At 40.7% G+C, this 8,695-nt stretch overlaps 1 long non-coding RNA gene across 1 annotated transcript in view; it reads left to right on the top strand.

The window, feature by feature from the left end:
• The window catches only part of LOC126409021 (uncharacterized), a 14,398-nt gene extending 5,928 nt beyond the window's left edge, over positions 1-8,470 (top strand). Inside the window, exons 2-3 of the long non-coding RNA XR_007571989.1 lie at positions 5,628-5,727; positions 5,833-8,470. This is a non-coding gene — a long non-coding RNA (uncharacterized LOC126409021). The remainder of the gene's footprint in view (positions 1-5,627; positions 5,728-5,832) is intronic.
• The last annotated feature ends 225 nt before the right edge of the window (positions 8,471-8,695 follow it).

Below are 8,695 nucleotides of genomic sequence, written 5' to 3'. Positions count from 1 at the left end.
TGTAGTCATTTTGAGCAACCTGTTAGCAACCGCCTTTTTTACGACACGTAAAAGCTTCAAAATTCACAAGTAGGGTATTTACTGACGTGTTTTATGTCGTAGAACAAAACCTGAAACTCGCTTAAGCTTTTGTTAACCACAGACCTTATTTGAGGCATTTTACCAAAATCCCATTCGAAAAACGTATTGACTTTTAGACGAGAGAACCGGAAGTGCTAAAAGCGCTAACGGAGTTCCAGGTTTACTGGCACACTCTATTGGCAGATATCTGATTCATATCCGATATATTTCCACATATGAAGGAGGCCTGAATCTGATCTGACAATATCCGATATCATGCGTTTTTTTTCCTGTTTACACGTTCATGTTACAGATCCGATCTGTGCCACTTGAGAGGAAAAAATCGGAATTGGGTCACTTGAACCATGTGGTGTAAAGTAGGCTTATGAATTTTTTTTCCATTTTCATTGTGAAAAGTTGTGGATGGTACTAATAGAACTGTTCCTCACTGTCCCCATTATTGGTCAACCCTTTATTGGGGTACCTAGCACACAGATCTGGTACTAAAAAGTGGAGCTGTGAACACTGCAGTCCCTTAATTGGTCAATGGCGGATGGTCACTCTCACCAAAGATACTGGATCCACCGTCTTTGCTCTCGCTCAGGGCTGAGTTGTGGCTGGTTTTGAAGTTTATGTAACCTCTGTTCAAAGCATGGCAAGTTTTACAGAGGCTACATTAGTGAATCATAACTATAATAATATAAAGAAATAACTTAATTCACTGGGCCAACTGCTGGCAACCTTTAAGGTAAAACATTAACTTGTAATGTTACTCAATGCATGAGTTGACGACATGAATCTGTAAGCACACTTTAAATTTCAGTATGACGACTTTGACCATCCAACTGGTTTTTATTCTCTCTCTTTGGATTACACAGACATTAGTAATGAGTGGATTTAAAAATAAGTATTTGTGGCATCAGTAGCATAGTGAATAGTGCCAGCACTCCATGTACAGTACAGGTACACTGCAGCGGCCGCGGGCTCGATTCTGGCCTGCAGCCCTTTGCTGCGTGTCATTCCCCACTCTCTCTCTCTCTCTCTCTCTCCCTCACAGCACAAAGGAAACTGATAAGACATGTAGCCTACTGGAGCACAGAATGTATGTTATCAAGTCTTACTTCAAACTAAATGAATGGAGACCTACACCAATCGGCCAAAACATTAACACCACTGTTACAGGCCTGACTACAGCAGGCAGGAAATATGTGCTAACGCTGGAGCTCTGTTGAGTGGCCTTTTGGTTTTCTTTATGCATTTTTCCCCCTTTAGCATATTTGACTTGTGCCATTTTTCCCATGTTTCCTATGTCAAACGTTTTGATGCAGAGCCTATGTCCAGCACGTCTTGGGTCTGCCTCTGTCTTGAACCATGTGTTATATATTTGTCATTCAGAAGCTATACAATATTAAACATGCACTTCCCAGGCATTTGTGAATAAGCAGACTGCTAGTGCTTGCTAACTTTAGCCTAGTTGTACATTTCCACCACCTAGAGCTGCAAACATCAATCATTGAGTCAAGTGACATTTCAGTGGTCATGCACTGCAGCACTAGATTTTTAGTTAGTAATAAAGGAATGTTTTGGGATTCTTATTAATATATTTGAAACAAAAGCCAAAACGATGTATATTCAAAACTTTTCCAAAACATATTGTTAATTCCAAACCACCTCCAGACTTGGAAAATATATATTTTTTTAATTTCATAACTTTTCCATGAATTTCATGACTGTGGGAACCCTGTAGAGATTTGGTAAGTGGGCCTGTTGGACCACTTGCATGCTTGTATGTGGGTACACATATGACCAAGACCTCTGTCAGATTCAGAAACACCCCTAACATTTAGCAAGAAAATCCACTATTACAGGCTGTTGTGGCCTGATCTACAGTATAGCAGTACTATATCAGTTTTATCATCATGGAATTAATAAAGTTTGCAGTAGATATGTTTACCTGTGGAAAGCAGAGGTCTGTGGGTTCTGTCACTCTGAAAACTTGTTCAACTCTTAAATATTTTTCTGGTCCACTCCTCAGTTCCCTGTGACCAGGTGACAGCGACCATGGTTTATGGAGAGCTTGATTGTGCGGGTAACGATTCCACCTTGGCCTTATCACAGTAATGTGGCTGTTGTTTATACATAGAGTTGTTGGTTTTAACAAGCGCTTATTCCTCTGTTTACAATGGGTTCTCAGTGATGCTGCAAGTGTTTGTTTTCCACAAAATACCAATTAACCCCGTCCTCAGCTCGCCTCCTCTCTGTTGGTGTATGGGATTACACACTAGATGACTTGGCATTGTTCCTGTTGTTAAAGTCTACAACACGACATTTCAAAGCTGCCCCAGTGATATTAAGCTGGTTTGCTTCTTCTGACTGGAATGTAATCTAACAGATTATAGCTACAAAGCTCTGGTCAGTATGTGTTTCCATGTCCTGGTTTCATTGGTTAGTTGTGATGCTCCATGTATACGTGCTGTTAGATTCAGTGTTAAACTACTGTTTCCAAAGCAGTTTTATATCAGGCAAAGACTAACTAACTTTTTCCTGACAACAAACGAGGCCACGTTAACTGCCCAGTGATGATAAATATACTCCCAGCTTCACTTTCATCCCCAATAACCCGGATTACACACAGAAACATTAGTAGTTAGTGTTGTCAGGTAGAATTTGGTCCCTGGTACCTCTCACCTCTCTATGTCGCACAGCAGGTCACAAAAGACTGTGATCTTTGATTGGTCAGGATCCAGTGAGTAACCTGTCTAGTCTCTGCCAAGTCACGGCAAGACTTTAGTACAGGCAAGTTCAATAAAGGGATGTGTTATTTTTCATAGAGAAAATATTACCATAGACCTTTTTCCAGCTGGATTATGGTAACTTCTGCTACTGCGTATTGTGTCTGTGGAGCGGTCTGCATGCATTTTGTATATATGTTAATCATAAACTATAAATACTGCCTTGCAGTTGTATGCTGCAAAAACATGGATTCTGAGCACACATCAGCTGACCTTTGACCTTTTTGATATTAAATGTCATCACTTCGTCATTATATCCTACAAGACATTTGTATGAAATTTTGTCGTGTATTGTTACACCCCTACAAAGTAGAGTGCAGGCACTCTGCAACTCTTAAACCTAAATTAAAGTAGTTACGCTACAGAACATATCAACTTGTATAATAAAATGAAAAAGAGTGTGTTATAGAACTGAAATAAACAGAAATGCACAGAGCTGAAATAATGTGTGTAGAATGTTGTTTTAAAGGAGGACCTGCTGTTTCTTAGTCAAGGTTAATATCATCACGTCTTGGCACAGTCCAGGTCCTGTCAGTCTCTCCATCACTGTTACACAAATCATTACTATCTCAAAGATCAATTCTCCCCTCTGTAGACAATTTCAAGATAAATACAATCACAGTCTTCATATTCTGCCTGCATATTGTGTACACACAGTATCACAGACCTTCCAGTCAGAGCGCTGCAGTCTGCTGAGTGTGTCTGGTGTGTGTTTCTGTCAGCAGGAGAAGCTGTACCATGGCTGAACAGCCCAACATCTTCATTCACTGCCTGTCGCAATAATCCGACACACTCCTTCATCTCAGCACCGGAACCTTTCACTGAGGCCTGTGTGTGTGTGTAGGATGCAGTGTGCTGCATATGGCCTGAGGACAGTATCCTGTCACGCTCATCAATTTGCTTTCAGTCCTGCAGGTGCACAACGCTTCTGCTAATCTTTTCATGATAAATGCTATACCATACTGTACATCTGTAGAGATCTGTGTGTGTGTGTGTGTGTGTGTGTGTGTGTGTGTGTGTGTGTGTGTGTGTGTGTGTGTGGTGTGCTCTCTATAGAACATAGAAAGAGACAGAGAGGACACAAGAGACAAAATCAGAAGACAAAGACACAATATGCTGAAAACTGAGAAGGGTAATATTAAATCAAATTAAAGCACAGCCATGGTGAATTCTGCATTTTGATTGGCCAGAGGGTGTGCATTATTTTTAGATAACCACATTGGCAAGGTACAGTTGCCCATTGTCCCTATTTTCTACAGTTTTTCCTTGGGCAACTTGTACAAATGAAGTAATATCTACAAGGAGGTTAACAGAAGCTTTCAGAGCCTATTTTCCTGAAATATGACCAAACACTACTTATTTTGACAAAATAATCTCACCTCAAGGTTCAGCTTTTTTCTGCTGCTCAGTTGATGACTCAAACTGAGCCGTCTCCATGACAACTAAGCAAACTCCATCTGCTGATGAAGAAAACGAAATGCAGGGGAAAAGTCTGTATTATAGCTACGCTCAACAGTACTACAATAATAATTTAAAAAATTCCATACCGATATTGATACCAATGTTTGAAAAACCAATTTGGTCTATAGCCAATACCAATGTTTTGAAATTGGTGTTTCTTTTGTTTTTGTTGTCATTTATTCTTCTTTTGTGCCAGGGAAACAGAAATCTACACTATAAAAAAATAAATAAACAGTTTTAAAGTCATTCAGTCTTTCATTACACTACCTAGAATGAACACAAATTCAATAATACACATTTATGAAACAACCTTTAACGTTACCTCCTTTCACATTAAAAACATCTTTAAAAAATAATTTTACCATTTTATCATGATACATCATAACTTCCTCTCTGATCTTTTTTATATTGCCGCTAACATCTACAAATTTCTCCCTCAAACAGCTGTATTTATTCAAATGCTACATTTTACAAGCTTACATTGAACACATCATTAGAACAACAATTTACCTTCATCCAATACTAATTTTTACTGAATAGGGCTTAAATGCCTCACAATTTAAATCAATGCAACCTTCATGAGCTGTTAGTAGTAGAGGTAACGTTAACTAGCTGTCCCCCTGATGGTTTTGTGTTCTTTTTCTCCACATCCACTCCTCATTAGTGTCGTGGTAGCTGAGTGGGCACCAGAGAGCTCTTGTCGTTTTGACATGATAACGATAGAGCGTATTTCGGGGTTCACGTGACTTCGGATAACTTGCCCATCTCCCCCAGAGAGCAGGTAAAGTGTAAGGAGCTGGGGAGGGGAGGCAGGGGGACAGCAGGGACCCAGAAAAAAAGGCCTCTTTATTATTTGGTAGGCTTTGCTATGTAGTTATATTGTTGTGGCCTAATGGAATATTTCAAAAATAATAGTTGTAATGGTATTAGGGTAGCCTCCTGCGTCAGTTTTGGACCTTCATGGACGACATCTCTATTGACGCTCGTTACATGCGTGGTGTCCTCTCAAAATACATTTCCATCTTCACAGGAAATGTACAGTTTCTGCACATTACATGCATACAGTCTTTTTCAAAATAAACTTGCACTTTTGGCTTCACGTGGGAAACAAACAGTGGGCTCTCACGTGAAAGTCTGGTGTTGTGAATATACGCACGGACAAAATTGTTGGTACCCTTCTGTTAAAGAAAGAAAAACCAACAGTGGTCACTGAAATAACTTGAAACTGACAAAAAAAGAGAAATTACTGAAAATTAACTAATGAAAATCAGATATTGCTTTGATAGTCTTGACATTTCATTGCACCCTGCACAGATTCAAGATACCCTGTGCCAGATGCAGCAAAGCAGCCCCAGAACATAACCGAGCCTCCTTCATGTTTCATAGAGCTGATGTGACCCGCAAAAAGCTCCAGGTTTGTCTCATCTGTCCAAAGGACATTCTCCCAGAAGCTTTGTTGCTTGTCAATATGCATTTTGGCAAATTCCAGTCTCACTTTTTTATGATTTGCTTTCAACAGTGGTGTCCTCCTCCTCAGTGGTGGTCTTCCATTAAGTCCACTTTGGCTGTGCCTTTTTTGGGTCAATGAGGTGACGTAAACAGTGACGTACTCCGAGGGAAGCCACGGCTGGTCAGTCCTTCAGCGATTCTCTCATAAGTTGGCCCGTCCTTCACCGTCCCCCTCATTTGACGGTTAATGGCCTCTTCATTTGCGAGGGCAAGAAGGGCGCGGAATTTCTTGTCTCCCCAGTTGCTCTTTAATGTGTCTGTCAGGTTTGCATTTCCCTCTTGCTACTAGCTGCTCATTCCTGCTATCAGCTGTTTCCTGTTAGTCCACCGCCAGTGGGTCGTACGTACGGCGTCATCAGCAGCTCCTCCTACAAGTCATCAACAGCCCCTCCCGTGGCGGACGGGCGCCTCGTTTTTTTTAAACCAAAAATGTGCCGCCAATATGACTACCCTACAAGGCAGAAAATTGGGCACCTCGGATCAACTCGCCAATCCAGCTCTGTGTGTCTAAAACGGCCCAACATTCGCCGAAAATCTGGCAGTGTAAAAGGGGCTTTACGTTGTTGTTGTTTGGCCGACATGAAAGGACGGCTTTCATCGCTGTCTGACGTGGAAGTCACTGCCAGAGCATCGGTATTCAATGACTTCGGAATGACACTGGGTTGGTGTTCCACCTGCTCTATCGGGACACAGTAGTTTCTGGCGACATCAGAAATAGCTGCCACATGGCGTGTATCATAGCACCGGGAAGAGTGCCTCAGTGCATCTTTGTCTGATGCTAACATCAACTGACATAGCAGCAGTATTTGATGACTTTTGTTGTGTCTGAAGGCGTCAGAAATTGGTACGTTGGTATCTGAGGTTGTAATCATTGACACAGTGGCGGTATTTGATAAGTTGTGAGTGAGAATGGGCTGGATCAGCCAGATCAGTGGGCAGGTACATAAAACTCTGTATATCTAGACTGTATAAAGACATGCTCAGTTTATGACATATGAAAAAACATTTAAACATCAGTATTTTTGTATGCAGTTGAAAATGGGAAATATGAAATCTGGAGCTGGAGTTTGTTAGGGGGATTTATAGTATTTTACCTCCCATTTTGGCTCCAGAAAGTGAATTGGCAATGAGGGTAAGGACAGGAGAGGGGCCGAAATAAGGCAGCCATGTCTCTGATCTGAACTAACATCTGGACTCCCAGGTGCCAGTCTGTTTGATGTGTGTATTACTGATTAGTGTTGAGGACAAACAGAGTTTATAGAGATTGGTGTGTTGGTTAACTTCACTGTTTGATCTTCACCAGAGGACATGCCTCTTCACCAAATGAGATCTGAACCTAGTTTGCAAGTATAATTCCACTCTTGGTATGGTTATTGGAGGGAAAGGATCTTAACACAGAAGGTGATCATTTTTCAGAGTAAGACAGATATCTAAAAGTGCAGAGTGAGAGGAAGCTAGAGAGGAAACTAGTGATCTTTACCATACCACAGAATGCGATAAAGTCACGATTGTGTGGAATTTCTAGGGCTGCAGTCTAGTGAAGTCAACTTTGAAGAAGCTCAGTGTTCTTCTACTACATCTCCTATCAGTGAAAACAGCCACTTTGCCTACAGACGCCCCCCGAAAATAAGTGACACTTTGTGGTTCTAATTATGCATGTAGTAGTAGAAATGAGAGACCTCAGTGGTTGGGACTGGAACTTAAAAGACCCAACAGTGGACCAAGCCAAGAACCACAACTTAAGTTCTGATGTTTATTACTATTACCAGACTCTCACTGCATGAGCTGGTCATTTTTTGTTCACCCAGTTCCACCAGTGTCCCTGAGCAGAGAATTTCTATCACCTATCCATCCATTTGTCCATCCTCAGACACATTTATCCCACCACCTCTTACACCAGCCCCGATGTAAAAAAACAACAACAAAAAAAACAAAAAAACCTAATAATTAAATCCTTGAGGCTCATATCACACAATAGCAGTTGTGTGAAGGGATGCGTATCAATGTTTACCAACCCTCACAAATGGCAAACAAGCATGGCAGAATTGTGTGTGTGTGTGTGTTTGTGTGTGTAGACAGAGCAGCTGCTACTCTCTGGGTGTCTCCTAGGACCACAGCAGGTCTCTGAATGTTTGTTGTGTGTGTGTGTGTGTGTGTGTGTGTATGTTTGCTTAGAGAGGCGTATGAAGGACACTTCAATGAGACGGCCAACAAAACATCAGACAAAGGCCTGCATAACACACACACACACACACACACACATACACGCACACACAGTTACATTTACAGGAACGTTTCCTTTGACATTTCCCCTTTCTCTCTTTAACTCTTTAGGGTAACATGTGCCTCCAAAAATGTTGTGAAATCAGCGTGATCTCTTAAAATCCCCCCCTCCCTCCAGACAGGCAGATGGGATGATACAGTTAAATTCAACCTTAATGACCTGGACATAATTTTTGGCACATGACGAGGTGTCTACAATTTTCTACCAGCCATGACTTTGCCATGACCTTTGCTTTGGATATTCATGGTCCTCTGAGGATGCACCCTGATAATAGTGACACTCTAACCTTTGATTAGCGATATACCAAGACCAAAATTTGTTCTTGTATACAGTAAATATCTAATTGAAAGAGAATTGTCATGAAATGTACTCACACATTTATGCTCCCAGAGGATTTATTTGTTATTTCCCAACTATATGTATATATATATATATATATATATATATATATATATATATGTATACATTCATATATTATCTTGTAAATTTACTGTATTTATTCCAAACACAAATAAACAATTTAGCTAACAAACAATACCAATAATAACAAACAATAAAAGAATACGGTCTGTGCAAATATGCCAATTTC

This window comes from Epinephelus moara, chromosome 21 (assembly GCF_006386435.1).
Source record: "Epinephelus moara isolate mb chromosome 21, YSFRI_EMoa_1.0, whole genome shotgun sequence".
Taxonomy (NCBI): domain Eukaryota; kingdom Metazoa; phylum Chordata; class Actinopteri; order Perciformes; family Serranidae; genus Epinephelus; species Epinephelus moara.
Note: the sequence above shows the minus strand (reverse complement) of the source record. Positions and strands in the feature narration are given on the sequence as shown.